At 43.5% G+C, this 19,335-nt stretch overlaps 1 protein-coding gene across 3 annotated transcripts in view; it reads right to left on the reverse strand.

Moving 5' to 3' along the window:
- Positions 1–19,335, reverse strand: part of LOC144696100 (protein prune homolog 2-like) — a 508,829-nt gene that overhangs the window by 455,259 nt on the left and 34,235 nt on the right. The gene's annotated exons all lie outside the window — the stretch shown is intronic.

The raw sequence follows: 19,335 nt of genomic DNA on the forward strand, positions 1-19,335 counted from the left end.
ATCGAGGCTGACTGAGAATCCTCTGCTAACAAGACCTTCACTTCAAATAAGAACAACAAATCATCCAAGAAACCACAGACCTGCCACAATAGACAAACTGAGACAAATATACATTGCAATCGTACGTTTTTTTTCTTCATCTGTATCTAATCTGTGTGTGAGGTGAGTGAGTGAGACGTGATTTTTTTTTTTAAAAACCTCCGGGGCAAATGTGGGATAATAAATAGCCTTTACTTAAAACTCACAAAAAGCCTTCTGCCGGACTATTTAAATTGGGACATCCGTCTTCACCCAAGAGAATGAGGATGAAGGTATCGAACTCAGGGAGAGAGACTGCGAGGTTCTTAAACAAATTGATACAGGGAGTGACAAGGTATTGGAGGTGTTGACAGGCTTAAAAGTGGACAATTCTCCAGGTCCAGATGATTTGTGTCCCAGACTGCTGAGGGAGACAAGGGAGGAGATCGCAGGGGCTCTGACCCAAATTTTTAATTCCTCTCTGGCCACGGGGCCGGAGGACTGGAGAACAGCTAATGTGGTTCCACTATTGAAGAAGGGTTGTAGAGATAAGCCAGAGAACTACAGGCCAGTGAGTCTCACGTCAGTGGTAGGGAAACTATTGGAGAAAATTCTGAATTAGACAATCTATCTCCACTTGGAGAGGCAAGGTTTGATCAGGGATATTCAGCATGGCTTTGTCAGAAGGAGGTCATGCCTAACAAATTTGATTGAATTTTTTGAGGAGGTGACCAGGTGTGTAGATGAGGATAGTGCAGTTGATGTAGTTTATATGGATTTCAGCAAAGCCTTTGACAAGGTCCCACAAGGGAGACTTATAAAGTAGGCAAATGCTCATGGGATACAGGGTAATTTGATGAGGTGGATTCAAAATTGGCTTAGTTGCAGGAGACAGAGGGTGATGACAAAAGGATGCTTTAGTGACTGGAAGCCAGTGTCCAGTGGCGTGCCAGAGAGACCTGTGCTGTGTCCCCTATTATTCGTCATTTATATAAACGAAATAGATGACCATGTGAGGGGGGTTGGATTAGTAAGTTTGCAGATGACACAAAGATTGGCCGGGTGGCTAACAGTGAGGTTGAATGTCTTGGGTTACAGGAAGATATAGATGGGATGGTCAAATGGGCAGATAAGTGGCAGATGGAATTTAACCCTGAAAAGTGTGAGGTGATACACTTCGGAAGGAGTAATTTGACAAGGAAGTATTCAATGAACGGCATGACACTAGGAAGTTCTGAGGAACGAAGGGACCTTGGCGTGTGTGTCCATAGATCTTGGAAGGCGGAGGGGCATGTTAGTGGGGTGGTGAAAAAGGCATACGGGTCACTTGCCTTTATCAATCGAGGCATAGAAAACAAAAGTAGGGAGGTCATGTTGGAGTTGTATAGAACCTGGGTGAGGCCACAGCTGGAGTACTGTGTGCAGTTCTGGTCGCCACATGATAGGAAGGATGTGATTCCACTGGAGGGGGTACAGAGGAGATTCATCAGGATGTTGCCTGGGATGAAACATTTAAGTTATGAAGAGAGGTTGGATAGACTTGGGTTGTTTTTGTTGGAGCAGAGAAGACTGAGGGGCGACCTGATTGAGGTGTACAAGATTATGAGGGGCATGGACAGGGAGCAGCAGTTCCCCTTAGTTGAAGAGTCAGTCACGAGGGGACATAAGTTCAAGGTGAAAGGCAGGAGGTTCAGGGGGGATGAGAGGAAAAGCTTTTTTACCAGAGGGTGGTGACGGCCTGGAATGCACTGCCTGGGAGGGTGGTGGAGGCGGGTTGCCTCATATTCTTTAAAAAGTACCTGGATGAGCACTTAGCACGTCATAATAGTCAAGGCTGTGGGCCAAGTGCTGGTAAATGGGATTAGGTAGGTAGGTCAGGTATTTCTCACATGTCAGTGAATACTCGATGGGCTGAAGGGCCTCTTCTGTACTGTGTGATTCTGTGATACTCTGAGGATAAGAAAATACACACACCTCACATATAAATCACATTGATTGCGGATAAGGAAATACTTAATTTCTGTCCATGACACTGTATTTAATTTATTGCATGTTTTATTTGCCCTGAAAACATCTTCAATCATACCTTGTTTCACCATAGTACTTCGATCCTAATACATCGAAACTGGCATTAAGCCTTGTCTGAGTACATAGTCAATTTAACTGTCCAAACAAGTTTCTTAACAGCTCTGTTTTTTCTCTAGATTCAAGATCATCTTTCTGTGACAACCTAGCACAATTTATTGGGTCTGGCAGCATCGGCGGAGAAGAAATCAGTTAACGTTTCAAGCCTTCATGGCCCTTCGGCAGAACTGAAGCATAGTTAGAAGAAGGGAGAAATATAAACTGGTTTAAGGTGGGTGGTGGGGGGGGGAAGAGAGACATTGAGGGTGTGGTGATTGGCCACACCCTCAATGTCTCTCTCCCCCCCACCCCCCACCCACCTTAAACCAGTTTATATTTCTCCCTTCTTCTAACTATGCTTCAGTTCTGCCGAAGGGCCATGAAGGCTCGAAACGTTAACTGATTTCTTCTCCGCCGATGCTGCCAGACCTGCTGAGTTTTTCCAGGTAATTCTGTTTTTGTTTTGGATTTCCAGCATCCGCAGTAGCTTTTAGCCTTTTGTTTTTAACAATTTATTGGGATGTGAATAACACTTCCTGGATAAGATTGTTGATTCAACATTCCTCCAGACCTAGTCTACTAAATGTCTCACCCTATATATTTAAAGGCCCCTGAAGCCTAACTTGTAATTTTAAATTCCGTTTTAATCTTATTTATAACAAAGTACTCAAATTCCATTGAACTGCCCTATAGTAAATCATTGACATGCATCATAAAGATGCCTGAGGGTTTCCCATTGAGGTACCAGTAGAACATTGCTGGGTCTGCTTTCAGTTGCGTAAAGCCTACTTTCAGCAAGATGGACCTAACAGAGAAACACCATACCCTCGATGCATCATTCAATCCATAAATGCACTTATTTAATTTCCACAGCTTGCCTTCTACATCGCTTGCCTCTTTTGGCAGTTTCAAAAACACTTCTCTGAAATGTTTCCCTAGCAAAAATGATTAATTTACATTCTCATGAATATATGGCAAGTGGTAAGAACATTTTCAGGATTACTTTTCCCACTGTGGGGTGTGCACTCTAACATCTTGATCTCCAAGTTGCTCTACAAAACCCCGAGCCACTCGTCTTGCTTTAGCCTTCTAAGGCCCATCTGGGAGGACTTTTTATGTACATATCCATCTGTTTGATAAAGTTGGCTGTCCCCTATCTGGCACTTCAGAATAGACACCAAATTGCTTCCAGCCATCCAACTCTTTTTGTTTTGCTTCTCTTATTAATTTATCTTCTAATTTGTTGGCAGCCACCAAAATCTCCCAGGCCTTGGACTGGATGCTGAGTAAAGAACTTTAATTTTTTTTTTAAATCTTTAGTAAAAATCTAATTTGTCTGTAGCCAGCACTTGAAATCTACAGTTTAAATTCTAAAGTTCCCAGCCTTAAGCAGGGTTTTAACAAGGTGTCCACTGGGTGAGCAGTTGGGCTTAGTTAACCAAAGAAGCAGCTGAAATGGGTTTCTCTGTAACTGGGTCAGTTAGCCTTTGTCTTAGGAGCATATAAAGCTATCCAACTTAATGTGGCTTAGCACTTGGGTGCGACTTAGAATAGAGTGCTGGGAGTTGGGTGATTAAGGGAGTTAGGGAAGGAAGGGAAAGAGTTGCTCCTTTGCTTTTGCTTTTCGCATTTGATAACAAGAGGAGCAGGGGCCTTAAAAAGCAAGGTGACCAGGCCCAAGACCAGTGCAGGACCGGGAGCCAGTGCAAGAGGAGTGGCAGTTTTTCTAAGTAGGACCTGGTGGGTATTTCTACTATCCAGTCTTTAAAGTAATTGGTCTTTAGTTTAGATTACGTAGCATTTAAAGTGTAAGTAAGGTCCCTGGTATATATTTAATATTCCTTAAACTAGAGGAAGTAAAAGTAAAAGGAGTAATTTAAGGGTAAGTCATTTCAGGGCAGCTCGGCCATGTGGAATGCTCCTCCTGCGTGACGTGGGAAGTCAGGGACACTTCCGGTGTCCAGGGCGACCACGTGGGCAGGAGGTGACTCCAGTTGCAGCTGCTCAAAATCCGCGTTTTGGAGCTGGAGCTGCAGCTGGAATCACTGTGGAGTATCCGCAAGGCTGAGATCTTTGTGGAAAGCGCATACAGTGAGGTGGTCACACCGCAGGTAAAGAATGCACAGGCAGAAAGGGAATGGGTGACTTAGAAAAACAAGTCTAAAGGCATTGTAACTGAATGGAGCATTCATGATAAGGCAGACAAATTTACAGTGGAAATAGATGTCAACGGGTATGATATGATTGCAATTACAGAGACATGGCTGCAGGGTGACCAAGGTTGGGAACTGAATATCCAAGGGTATTCAATATTTAGGAAGGACAGGCAAAAAGGAAAAGGAGGTTGGGTGGGATTGTTAGTTAAGGATGAAATGAGTGCAATAGTGAGAAAGAATATTGGCTCAGAAAATCTAGATGTAGAACCAGTTTAGATGGAGCTAAGAAGCAACAAGAGGCTGAAAACATTAGCGGGAATTGTCTATTGGCCTCCAAACAGTAGTGGCAAGGTAGGGGACAGCATTAAACAGGAAATTAGAGATGCATGCAACGGGGGTGTTACAGTAATCATGGGTGCATTTAATCCACATGTAGATTGGGCAAACCAAATTAGGAATAATACTGAGGCGGATGAATTCCTGAAGTGTGTACGAGATGTTTTTTCAGACCAGTACATTGAGGAGCCAACTAGGGAACAGGCTATCCTGGATTTGGATTATGCAATGAGAGGGGTTAATTAATAAGATTGTTGTGCGGGGTTCTTTAGGGAAGAATGACCATAACATGATAGAATTTTTCATTAGGATGGAAAGGGAAGTTAGTCCAATCCAAAACTAGGGTCCTAAATGTAAACAATGGAAACTTTGTAGGTATGAGGGGTGAGTTGACTATGGTAGATTGGGGAACTTCATTAAAAGGCATGACGATGGATAGGCAATGGCTAAAGTTTAAGGAATGAATACATGCGCTACAACACTTATACATTCCTTTTTGGCGCAAAAACAAGTGGAACAGCGACCTAAGCATGGCTAACAAAAGAAATGAAGGATAGTATTAGATCCAAAGAGGTTCACTGACTTGGCCTCCACAGCCTTCTGTGGTAGAATATTCCACAGGTTCACCATCCTCTGAGTGAAGGAATTTCTCCTCTTCTCAGTCCTAAATGACCTACCCTGTATCCTGAGATTGTAACCTCGTTTTCTAGAACCCTCAGCCAGAGGAAACATTATCCCTGCATCCACTCACTCGAGGCAGTTGTCCTTTGGATGCGATAGCGGTGTCCTGTGCATTGATATCATTCTGTCTATCACCATCCAGCCCCTTATCTATCGTATTCTATTTCTGGTAACTCTAAGAATATGTGAGGTACAGGGTGCCTTGTCTTCCATTAATTGTTCAGATTCTGAAAGTTAATTGTGATCGATTATAAACTGAGATGAATGGATCTTAATAGTTTGACTACCACGTTGGAGAACCACTGTGCTCCTATCACACCATATCCCTTACCATTCTTTCTGACCCTCTCTTTTATAGGATACTAAATCCCCAAATTAAAGTTCATTTCAGACTATCTTATGCAATGCTGTAGAACTCTCTAAATTTTCTCCAGGATTTCTGCCTTGATGAATGCCCTTTTCTCCGAATGTGAAGTGTGCAAAAAAAAAAAATGGAAATAATTGTAGTCCCTTCTAGGGCTGGGGGACTACCACACAGCACAGAAGATATTTGGGGATTCCTCCCTTAGACCAATTTATAAGGACTATAGCTACCAACCATTTGAAGTAAATTGTTTGCATAGGTTTCCCATGTCAGGACCATTTTTAATTAGCTTTTGTTGTGGTTGATTTAATGTCCTCACATCTGCTGAGCCTTTGAAGCACTCTTCCAGTGTCCAATAGATACAGAACCAATGAGTCATTTAAAAATACGGTCAAGTCTTTGGAATGATCATGGAATAAAAATAAATCACGCAGCCATTCAAGGTAGCCATGAAAAAAATGCCCCTCTTACAAGCTCTTAAAAATGTAAGCCAAACACAAAAAGATCCTTCTCTGAACATGTCCAACTCCCAAAAATCACCTTCGCTACATCCAATTGAATTTTCCACTTCCTATAATGAACTGAGATGCTAGAGATAATCTAACGCAGCAACACAGCAATAATTTCAAACAGTAAAAGACCTTTAATCCACCTAGCCCAACATAAACCCAACCACAACATTCCCTTGATCCATTTCCAATGACCATGAATCTTATTCGTTGGCAGGGACTTGTTAAATTCCTTCTTGAAACCCAGCAAGAATTTTCTTCTACCAGCTGTGCCAGCTAACTGTTCCACATCCTTGTCATCCTTCCAATAAAAACATTTTTCCTGCATTTCTTACTTTCTATTATCCATAGCTTGTAAATAAATATTCTTGTGCTTAAATTACGTACACAAGGATCTAATTTGTATAAAAATCTTTCATAATGTAAACACTTCTACCATATCTCCCCTCAGGCCAAGAGAAAATACCAAAGGTACTCAATCTTTCCTCGTACACCATTCCCTTCAGTTTTGGGATCAACCTTTTAGCCCTTCTCTGTACACCCTCCAAGAAGTGGGGAGACCAAAACTGCACTTAGTACTCCACGTGGTCTAGTCCTGTAAATGCTGAGCCAAGAGTATAAAATTCTGACCCAGTCACTGATTTACAAGCAGGACTCAATCTAGACCATGGAAGCAGGGATCAGTCCCTGCGCAGATTACTGTGGAATTGCCCCATATCACACATGCCAGCCTGATGTGTATTATGGTCTGGAAATATTACAAAGTTACTCTCAGTATCCTTAGTTCCAGTTGATTGCTGTACTAATTAGACAGCTCTATCATCCACTTGGCCTAAGCCCAGTTTGCTTAGAGATGGGTGTCCCATTGCATTGGTAACTATTAACACAGAGGACACTTATTGCAGACCCAGGCTGTACAACATCTTCCTTATCCCAGTCATAATGCCAATTGACATTACATTCTCAAATCTATGGAATGAGACACACAATCTTTTGACTCAGAGGCAAGAGTGATAGCTGACTTAAATAGGATGTCAAATCAGGAGCAGTGCAAAGCAGGCAAAGCCAAACTACCCCCCTTCCACTGGGTGAATCATGGCTTTAATTTTTCATTAACATTCCAGGTAATCATCTGCATGACTTTGTTCCCAAATGGGAAAAGCATGTTACCAAGACATTGATATTGGAAGTGCACATATTCTAAACCTACCATCTGATTCTGAAAGACACTGTAACCACGTGTATAAAGGTTAGCCAATTCCTCTAAAGAAACTAGTGCAGCATTCTAAAAATAGCATGTTAACTCCTTATGGATTGATTTCAATTCTCTCATACCAGGTATTGTGCCAGTAAGCCTTTGGCTGTAGCATGGAGATTCTTCTGAGCAATGTTATCACAAGAACACTCGAAATGATTGTGTCAAATTTCTCTTTCATCTCTTTTGGTGGAAGCATTATATCATTTAAACTAAACGGGTTAGTACTTCCATCAGAATAACAGAGAGAAGTTGATACATGTATTTTAAATATTCACCTTATAGCACAGTAATTCCCAACTTTGTCTTTTTTGCTTTTGCGTATTATTGATCGATATATCAACCCAGAACAGTCTGTAAATCGGTCTAATCATAAGATTTTTCTGTCACTCAAAAATTTTCCAGGAAGCAATTCATTAATTGTCACTTCAGTGCAATGCTAATCCAAATATAATTGAGAAAATAGCCTAAGTTTCAGCTCATAAAAGATGAAGTATGGATATGAAAACTGGTCATGGCATTTCTACAAGGTAAATTTGTTTGAAAAAGTCCAAATTGTTGCAGCTTTTCCTGTTGAACTGCCTATTCCCAACTTCAATACAGCATTTTCATGTGTTTGTGTCCAAATCATAGGGCTGGATTTTCATCATGAAGGCAGGAAACAGGAGCTGGGTTGTTTTTGGGCCAGAAACCCACCTCCAGTGGAAAACTGATTAAAATTCAGATTTTCACAGAGGGTGGAGCCCTTAATTGATATGGAGATGGGCTCCCTGTCCAATTATAGCCAATGGGATCAGGAATGGAGATGGGTCAGATGAAGCAGGGATTATTTTAGACTCCACCACGGCAGCCATCACTGAAGCTGCTGGTTGTTCTATGGGAGAAACCTGCTAATTGTGCCAAGGCTTTCCACAGCACAAGAGGGAAGCAAAATATCACAGGAGAGACAGAGGTCTGGCACCAGGGGCAGGGCTAATCTTCATTTCATCAATGCCTACCTGGATCTAATGTTGGAGACCATAAGGAAAGGAGGGAGGTCCTCTTCCCAGAGGGTGGCAGAAGGAAATCACTGTATGTGTGGAGAATTAAGTGGATCAATTGGATGACGTATTACTGTCTCATCTATTGTTTTCCTCTTTTTACACTGTATAAATAATGGCACTTTTAAGGCATGGGTCTGTGACTCCTTTTTTTTTTGCTGCCATGACTGAAATGTGATAACGAGGTAGTAAAAGAGATAACATGATCTTTCACTGAGAGGTAAAAGCCTCTGAGCAGATGTGCTTCCTTCATTGGCCCTAAGTGATTAGATGTTCCAGGCTGTGTCTTGTTAGCACAGGTATTTCAGACTCCCTTCCATGCCTTGCCTCTCAACCTAGGTTAGAGAGGCTGAGTTAAAACTTTCCTGAATCAGGAGATCCCTGATATTCATGGCATCCTCGCAAGCCCTTCACACCCTGAGCAGTGTTGAGCCACTTCACTGTACAGTTGAGATATTTCCTCTCTTCAGCATTCTCTCTCTCCACCTCCAGTTCCTCTTCCTCCTTCACCTCCTGCCCTTTCCCCGATGAGCTGTCTGCTTCCAAGACCTCACTGTCCTCAAGGTGCACACTTCTCTAGAGGGCCATGTCATGAGGAACCGCAAAGACCACCACAATGACTGAAACCCTTGCAGCAGGGTATTGGAGGGGGCCACCCAACCGGTCCTGGCCCTGGAAGTGCATCTTCAGAAGCTCAATAGCCTGTTCAATGGCTGCCCCACTGAACAGGTGGCATCAGTTGTACCACCTCTCTCTGCTTGTGTCTGGGGTTCCTGCAGAGAGGCGAGAAGCTATTTCTTCAAGGGACATCCCTTGTCCACCAGTATGCATCCACACACTTTGAGAGTTGGATTGAAGATCTGACGCAACCTGGACTAGCAGAGTATGAAGGAGTCATGGCAGCTGCCAGGAAAGCGAGCTCATACATTGAGAAAGCTCTTGTTGTGGTCATCTACCAGTTGGATGTTGATTGAACGGAAACCCTTCCTGTTGATGGATCACACTGACTGATCACAGGGTGCCTTTTTAGCCACAGGGGTGTATCAATGATATCGTGCACCTGGGGAATCCACTGGTGGAGGTGAACCCCAATGCCCTCTGTTCCTACAAGGCTGCATCTGTTGTAAAATGAAGGACTTGTCCAACTCTAGCAAAACGGGTATCAGTGATCTGTGAAATGCAGAGGTATGCAGCCGTTTGAAAGTTGCCACCTATGTCTGCAGCTGATCCTTGGAAGGAGCAGAAGCAAAGAAGTTCAAGGCCACAGTGACTTAGTTGGCCAATGGCATTGCATGGTGAGCACTGCTGCAAGGTCTTCGACAACGAGGTCAGAGATCTCAGTGATCATCTACCTGGAAAGTCACAGTCTCCTGCAGCACTGGTTCTTGCTCATCTCCAGGTAGCTCCATCATTGGTAGCAGATCTTGTGTTGAGGATTTGGCCTCCATTGCCTTCATTCCCTTCTTTCCTCTCCCATGCACTTCTCCTGCTCGGGGTTCCGCCCTTCCTATGGATGGTGCTGCCCCTCATCGCCATTGGGCCCAAAATGTGAGTCATGCCCCATTGGCAACTGCATCGTTCCTTTTAGACAGGTGCCACATTATCATAATTGGCAGTCTTACCCTGTGCTCTTCTGTCCCCATGATGTCAGGGGGACGGTGACGACCCACACAACGGCTGAATGCTGAGTGCCAACTTTTCCTATCACCTGCACACCACCAAGGGCACCTCTTTTGCAAATGCCAAGATCCCCTTTGCTCTGCTGACCTCTTATGTGGGCAGGGTGATGCCCTGAGGCAGCCACACACCCGTCTCCCTTCAACTGATCAGACAGCTCCCGCTCCAATAAGCTCTTAACAAACTTTTCAACTACTTTAATTAGCTTCAACATGGAGGCGAGCAAGATCGCTGTCCTGTTCTCCCCCCCGCCCTAGTTAACATAGCCAGGGACAGTGTCTTGAAATTGGCACTCCGCTTCTCCTCCTGATCTCAAGCGGGGCCTGAAAATTCACCCCATGGCTTCCCTGGAACCTATTATGTTAAGATATACACCCAGTGTGTATACATGAAGAATGAAGAATGGCATGTTCTATTTATTGTATCTTCCCAGAAATACTGCATGTGAAAGAAATACTACAAAGGTTAAAAAGTGCACCATTTGTTATAGTTGCCATTGATTTTTCTTGCAGTTGTTGATTTAAAGTTTGTATTCAGTACTTGGCCTTCAAAAGCATTCTCAATATTGATGCTTTTCATTTATTAGGATGAAATCCTGTCCAACAAGGATCAACATTAAATGAAGTTAAATCTTCCAATGCACCGGTTATTCTCACTTTCTGAAGAAAAGCAACAACCTGGATTTAAATAGAATTCCTACATTCAGAAAACATTTCAAAGTGCTTCACAATGAGGAAAAGGATATATTGCTCACCATATCCAAGAAAGGTAGAAATGAACAGGGAGTTTAGAATATTTTAGAAAAGTACAGGTTTCAAGGCTTATGGTAACAAGGAGAGAAATTGCCAGGTGGATAGAACTGAGAAGAGAGTTCCAATGTGCAGAAGTCTAGAGGCAGGATCAAGATTAACAAAGGGCGAGGAAGATTCCTTCCCTTCCTTTGACCACAGAATAATCTGTTTGAATCCAAAAGGAGTACAAAATGATAGAGAATAGGAAAATAGAAAAGAAAGCCTTTGTAACATATTGTAAACATATGCACACTGTATTTACAAAATGGTCCTTTGTTATTGGTTGTTCCCACTGTGTGATATAACATAAGACAATTCAATGGGAGCCACTATTGTACGTTACCTTCTATCAAGCAACTTAAAGATATCAGAATCTCTTCATCATGCTACCTAGTCAACTACGTCCAGTGCATTACGGTTAAAAAGTTTGCATGAAATATAAATTTTTCATTGTAAATACTATCATGAAATAAGTCCTTTCTGCAACAATTGAAACTTTACCAAGTTGGCAGATAATGTATTTTCAGGTGTAACATAAAATTTAAGCACACCGACAGCAAATAAATCAAAAAGACATGCCACAGCACAGGTATTGAATCATGGTGGATGAAATGGAAGGGTGCCTGGTCGAGATGGAGTGGATGGTGAAAGAACTGAAAGTGGCCCTGTCCGCGAGGGAGGCCGAAGTAGCTGCAGCTCTAGAAGAGGCACAGGTTTCGCAGGGTGAAGCTGAGAGTTGAAGTAGTGATCAGAAAGCAGCTTCTAGTGTGCCCTCTTTTAATGTGGCAGGTGAAAGACGGAATATCCCACCACAGATAATCTGTCTGCCGGCCAGATTTTGGGAGAAGACTGAGATGTCCAACAACCTGCGGCCGAGGACTGGATCGAGGACACCGCAGCTGGTCATGGCATCCAGGGGCTTCAACAAGAGGGAGCAGTCATGTTTGTGATGGAACATCTGTGAGGGAAAGGTCACTGGGAAATACTGGGGTGAGGGGCAGATGTTCAAAGAAGTCTGCACCGGATCTTTGAAGTCCTGGCATGGGTTTTCGGAGACAGCAGTAGCCTGCTGCTGCTGCAGCTGCAGCAAAGGTTTTATGGGTGCAAGCAAGCCAAAGGAGAGGACCTGGTCTTCATATCTTTGGAACTGCAAAAGTTGCTCAACCACATTTGTCCTCCTGGATCCTTCCTTCAGATTGACTAGAGACATGCAGCTTGAAAAATTCTCTAGCTGAAGCAGTGAGGTGTGGAGACGTCTGGAGGGAGCTGAAGGGATTTAACAATAACAAACCCTGACTGTCCTCCTTTAATGCACAAGATTACATCATTCAGATCAGTGGGGAGGACTGGGCTCCTAAGACCAGGAAAGAGGCCACCATCAGGGAGGTGACTGTCAGTATGGCAGGGATGTAGACCTCTGGCTGAAGAGGCAGGTGGAACAGATTGCTGCACAGCAAGCTCAAATCAAATCCTTGCTGTCCTATCTCTACAGTAAGCCTCCTGACCGAGCACACCCCAGGGATATTTCATATAGGTGCTTCAATTGTAACAGGGTTGGGCACTTCCAATGACATTGCCTTCAACAGCCACAAACACCACAGACAACAGGCATGGTGACCCCGTCCAGCGCAATTCCATTCCTCGTCCTTACCAGAGAAGATACAGGCCCGACAAAGGAAATTAAAACATTGAGGCCTTCAGCCGAAGATTGAATTATGGCTGATGCCATGCCCATGCCTCAGGTAAACAGCAGCATTCACACTCTAGTCCTCTGCTGAATCTGGGCAGGGAGTTGTCAAAGTATCACTGATGTGCTTCTGAGGGAGATCCAAAACCGATCCAAAGGGGTAGAGCCACGTACAGTTTCACCATTGTCATCCATCTCAAAAGTGAACCTTGGGCAGCTTCAGCTGGTCAAAACAGACGTTGATAGACTTCACCACTACTGAAAGGCCCAACATCCACCAACCTGGTACCATTTGATTAGGAAGACCAAACACGCATGGAAACTGTTGAGGTGCTGGAAGGGGATCAGGGAGGAGGATGTTGTTTCCTATTGGGTGCTTTATGACAATGGGAGAGGTGAAGCAAACCCTCCTTCTCTTTGATGTCAAAGGTCTGGTGGATGATGTTGGGGCAAGCAGCCCACTTCACAGCATTGCTGAACCGGAAGCGCCAGCCAATGGTGATCTGTGCGAAGGGAGTCTGATATCAAACAGGAATCCTGGAATGTGTGTGTCAGGGATTCGGTGGCATCCAGTGTGAGGAGGCTGACTTTGGTGCCGGAAGGAGATGCTGAGATGCCAGGCAGGGAGGCTGCAACTAGAGCAACCAGTGCTGCTGATTACCTGACCCCTGGAGACATTGACCAATCTAGACCCCTATGTGGCTGAACCATTACAGAGCCTGGGAGCTATTGAAAGTGCCAGATCAGAAGAGGGGCTGAGAATGTTATCTCGAGCAAATGCTGAATATCATCCCAACTCGTACCATTTGTCCAGATTGGTGAAGCACGAAGGGAATGCTGCCACCAATGTGGACTCTAATATGCTAGCTGTCGTAGCTCAATTGAACCTGCTGATCAAGGTTGCTCAGTAAACAGTCACCCTGAGATTTGTTTAGTTGACAGTTCTCAAGTAGGGAAGTGTGTAGCAGGGCCTTTGGTAGCAGGTGGCAATGGTGGGGGAGAGCACTGAGCAGGGGAACTTATCAGCCCCTCCCTGCAGGGAGCAGGGTCTTTGACAAACTGAAGGGTGGGGCCAGATGCCATGAGGTGAGGGAGAGGCATACAGTACACGCTCTGCACGAAGATATTAAAAAAAGTTATTTTATTCCACCAGCAACAAAACTATACAAACTCCCAAGGGAAAGTGCAACTCCAAGAAACAAACTTTCTACAGAGAATATTGACTGCTGATGCTCCAGATCTCTGTCCTATTCAGGGCCTTGGCTCCTTAATGCAGTGACTCAACAGGCTTGTTCTGCTGCCCACCTCCTGGCTGCAATCTTGTTTTTTGTTATATATCCGTTCATGAGACGTGGGCATCGTTGGCTAGGTCAGTATTTATTGTCCATCCCTAATTGCCCTTTAGAAGGTGATGATGAGCTGCCTTCTTGAACAGCTGCATGTGGTGCAGGTACACCCACAGTACTATTAGGGAGGGAATTCCAGGATTTTGACCCAGCGACAGTGAAGGAACAGCGAGGTACTTCCAAGTCAGGATGGTGTGGGGCTTGGCAGGGAACTTGCAGGCGGTGGTGTTCCCAAGAGTCTGCTGCCCTTGACCTTCTAGATGGCGGAGGTCACGGGTTTGGAAGGTGCTGTCTAAGGAGCTTTGGTCAATTCCTGGAGTGTATCTAGTAGAAGGTACACACTGCTGCCACTGTGCGCCACCGGTGGAGAGTATGGATGTTTGTGGATGGTGTGCCAATCAATCGGGCTGCTTTGTCCTGGATGGTGTTGAGCTTCTTTAACCTTGTTGGAGCTGCACTCATCCAGACAATTGGAGAGTATTCCATCACACTCCTGTCTTGCTCCCCTCCCTCTCCATGAGATCCCCCAGACTCAGGAATGCTCTCAGTTTGACTGACTAGGTCTCCAACTCCCCATCCTCGCTCATTAGCCGCCCTCAGGGGCTTCAAGCTATCTTGGCTCCTGCCACAAGTCCTGGACTTGTCCTTGCTACTTTCTCCCTTGCCTTATGGCATCTGGCCCTGCCCCTCAGCTTGTCAAAGACCCTGCTCCCTGCAGGGAGGGGGCCACAGAGGACAACCAGTTCCCCTGCTCAGTGCTCTTCCCCGCCATTGCCACCTGTTGCCAGAGGCCCCGCTACAAAGGGCTGCATAATAACTAATTTGTTAAGCAGATTGAGTTACACTACTTTCATTTGAGCAATGCAATTTCACAATCCCATGCTCACGGGAAACATGAGTCAGAGAATTCCTGTCAGCTATAATCTTGTACCTTATTGCCAATTAGTGCTTCCTTCAAGTGAAGCCACACATAATCATAATGGAACACTATAGCAAGGAGTACGCAAAGCCTTATGAACGTTAGCATTTTGTCATCATAGCACTTTCATTTATCACGCATTATGTATTATATATTTTATATATGTTATTATATGTTTATTATATTATATATTTTATATATGTATAATATACTTTAATTTTGTAATTTAGTGTTCATTACAGTTCTCTTGTGGTTCTGCAATACAATTAATAATGCATGGTCACCCAAATGGTATCAGGGATCTAAACTTAAATGGGTCATTATATAGAATGATTGACCAAGTCAGCATTTAAAATTCAACTGTTCTCTAACTTCCGTGTCTTCCAAGAACAATTACTATCTTATTAAACTGTGACTGATAATTCCTGCAACATACTGTTATGATACCCAAAGAGCCTGATAATTTGTAATAAGAGTTATGAACTTCCCAGCAATTGGTGGGAAGAATTGAACAAGACTTCACTTAAGACTTTTACTGTAGCAAGCAAACTAAAATCAACAACAACTAAACATGACTTATTAGGCAACTCGTACACTAAACTACAGAAAAGGTACTTGCCCCATTACTAATTAACACAACCGAACACCTTATGCCACACTCTCAGCAGATATGAAGCCTTGTAAATAAAGCCCGAACTCCTTCAGCTATTCAAAAGGCTCTCTTTTCCCTCTCACACCAGGGTGAGTCTCCCAGTCTTCCAGTGCCCCTGAACAGTCCTTAACTCAATCTCTTGAGCATCATTGAACTGACTTCCAACAACAAGGCATCCTTTCTGGCAACTCTTTGGTCTTTAAATCTGTGTGTTCCTACCTGGGCCTCCATCCCCATGACAACATAATCTCATGAACCCGTCTCTGGGCAGTGTTCAAGATGAGTTCCCCATGCCCCATTCTCGGGCATTATGTTCTACCTTAAATTAAGAGAGAGATTTTCAAGCATAACTGTCTCATAAAATCTCATATTCCTAATGATACTAAATAAATAAACGGGTCATATAACTTATCATGTTTCTTATGAGGCTATCTTTGACAGAATAAAAATCACAACCGCGCTCATGCTCCACCATCCCATGATAGCAGCTTTTATAGTGAAGGCAAAGAAAAGTAAAATGAGGTTGGGTGTAAAAGGGGTAGGCAATGCATATGAGCAGTCGCTTGCCAGGTGATTTGGTAAAAAGTATCCCCATAGTCTTTTCTGGAGTTATAAGACCATACCAGGATAAGGTGGCCAAGTTTAGGAATGTCAACATTGGAAGCCAGCAAATGGGTATCAAGGCTCCAGGAATCAAAATTAAGGCAGCTAAAATTAAAGCAACTAAAAAGACTTTTGGGGAGCATCAGAAATGAGGGTTACGGTGAAAAGAGGGAATTGATTTTTCAAACAGAGTTATAAAACATACTTGCCTTTGTTTCGTCAAACCTGTAAATCTATTTTTAAGAAAATATCTGTATTTCAACACTGCGCCCAATGAAAATACTACTAATTTGTCATGAAGATCTTAATGTTTCCTCTAATTGGATAAAATTCAATCATCAATTTTAACCAGACAAATGCAGAAAGGTTGAAGGGGCACAGCAATAAAAATCAGTAAGTTGCTGTGTCCTTGGGTCTTGCTGTCAGTGCTTTACCCATACCATGGGCCCAAATTTCACTCCGGAGTTGGATGCACAGTGTCAGGAAAATTCCCAGCTCCATGAACTTAATTTCAGAGAAACTTCCACAGATGGTCGGGTTTTTGCTCCCAGGGAGGCGGTGGGGGGGGACTAATTGTGAAGTTGGGCTCACGGACCCCGGAAATCGTGAAGACAGATCCAGCATGGGTTACACGGCTCAGTCAAAGTTTAAAAAGGAGAACCAGTAAGGAATTCCTGTTAGGGAAAAAGGAAATAGACGCAAGAGCTGCTGTCACTTGGAGAAGACATCAATCAAAAGTCAGGTGAGCACTATCTGCAATAGTTGTCCAAGCGGTTGCTGACATTGGAAGAGATGGCCCATCATGGGCTTTCCATAGGAAAATGTAGTTATTGCTTCTGACTATTCACATTATAAGGAAGGAGCACTGTATACCAAGTTCAGGCTGGAAAAGGTTCACAAGCTTCACACAGCCAGGATGTCACTGCAGGAGTATTTCAGGGTAGTGTCCTCAGCCTAACCATCTTCAGCTGCTTCATCAATGACCTTCCTTCCATCGTAACATCAAAAGTGGGGATGTTTGCTGATGATTACACAATGTTCAGCACCATTCGCATCTCCTCAGATACTGAAGCAGTCTAGGTCCAAATGCAGCAAGACCTGGACAATGTCCAGGCTTGGGCTGACAAGTGGCAAGTAACATTCACACCACACAAGTGCCAGGCAATGAGCATCTCCAACGAGAGAATCCAACCATCACCCCTTGACAGTCAATGGCAGTACCATCACTGAATCTCCTACTATCAGTAGTACCTGTGGGTTACTGTCAACTAGAAACTGAACTGGATCAGCCATATAAATACTGTGGCTACAAGAGCAGGTCAGAGACTAGTAATCCTGTGGCGAGTAACTCACCTCCTGACTCCCCAAAGCCTGTCCACCATCTGCAAGGCACAAGTTTTGAGTGTGATGGAATACTCCCCACTTGCCTGGATGAGTGCAGCTCTAACAACACTCAAGAAGCTTGACACCAACCAGGCCAAAGCAGCCTACTTGACTGTTTTTTGATGGGGTGTCATTCACTCCCTCCACCACTGACACACAGTGTTAGCAGTGTGTACCATCTACAAGATGCACTGCAGGAACTCACCAAGACTCCTTCAGCAGTACCTTCCGACTACAGCCATATAGAAGAGTTTCATGATTGTAGGATCTACTCAGAAAGGTTTTAATTGTCTATGTCCCTTGGCCTCCACAACTGTTCCCTCCAATTCAACTTATTTAGTTTGACATCTAGACACTTGTAGTTAGTAACAATTTCAATGTCCACATTTTGAATCTTCACAGGAACAATATTAACTGGCTTTTTCCTAAAGTCTATATCTAGTTCTTCAGTCTTATTTTCATTCAGTTTAAGAGAATTGTTATCGTGCCATTTTACAAACTCTTCCAACCAGGTTCCTGTAGTTTACTCATTATTCCTGATGAGACCACAAGTACCACATCATCAGCATACTTCAGGATTGTTATGTAGCTGTAATCTGATTGACAATCATTCTGTAGTAATTATAGTTTGGATAAACATAGGGCTGTAGCTTTAAGAATAATCCTGTGTTGTAAGATCACAATCTGTGTAAACCAATGAGTTGGCAGCACTGGAACCTCTAGGAGAGGGTTCTTATTTAGTTATAGAGTTTGATGCACACATGAAGTTGCTGCTACTGTATTTACTTTATTGTAAATAAAGTTAAATGTGTCCTTCAAGAAAAGTTGCTAGGAAAATCAACTCTACAACACATTCATATAGAGGATGAAAAGTAAAGATGACAGCATACAGGCCTGAGGAGCTCCATGGGCTCTGAATAAATCCCAGATACTAACACCTGTTGGGTCCTGTTGTGAAGGAAATCACTGATCCAGAGTAGGATTAACATCAAGGTTTTGCAAATTTTCAACAAGCTTGAATGGTTGCATGGTATTAAAAGTTGAAGAGAAATCAACAAAGGTAGTCTAGGCATATTTGCCTGATCTATCAATGTGCTATTAGATCAGATGGACCACGGCCACTATATCATTGTTCACTGGCTTATGAGTTTAATAGGCAAACTGTAACTGATGGGTATGTGGAACAAGAGTATCTAAAAGACGCTTTGACAAAATGCGCTCGAAACACTTAATGACTATCGACGTAAGAGCGACTGGTCAGTAATCATTCAGCTCAGCAGGCTGCGACGTCTTGGCAACCAGGACGATGATGGCTGATTTCCAACAGTAATAGTGTCAAATGATTTCTGAAAGACCAGACAGAAAGGATCAACCAACTGATGAGCACATTTCTTAAGATATTTTCTACTGATCTGATCTGGGCCACATGCTTTCCATGGATTCACTCGATTGAGTTGCTTCGCTACCTCCCATTTGCTGATAGTAACACAAGATCCTTCTAGTTTTCAAAGTAAAGCCTGCTACAGAATCACATTTCTTAAATTCTTCATTTTCAAACCAGCTAAAAAATCCACTCAATTCATTGCAACATCATGAGGATCATCTGTGGGATTATCTGATGAATATCTTTTTTTTAAATTCATTTATGGGATGTGAGTGTTGCTGGCTAGGCCATCATTTATTGCCCATCCCCAATTGCCCCTGAGAAGGTGGTGGTGAGCTGCCTTGTTGAACCACTGCTGTCCATGTGGTGTAGGTACACCCCAAAGTGCTATTAGCAAGGGAGTTCCAGGA

This window comes from Cetorhinus maximus, chromosome 2 (assembly GCF_964194155.1).
Source record: "Cetorhinus maximus chromosome 2, sCetMax3.hap1.1, whole genome shotgun sequence".
Taxonomy (NCBI): Eukaryota; Metazoa; Chordata; class Chondrichthyes; order Lamniformes; family Cetorhinidae; genus Cetorhinus; species Cetorhinus maximus.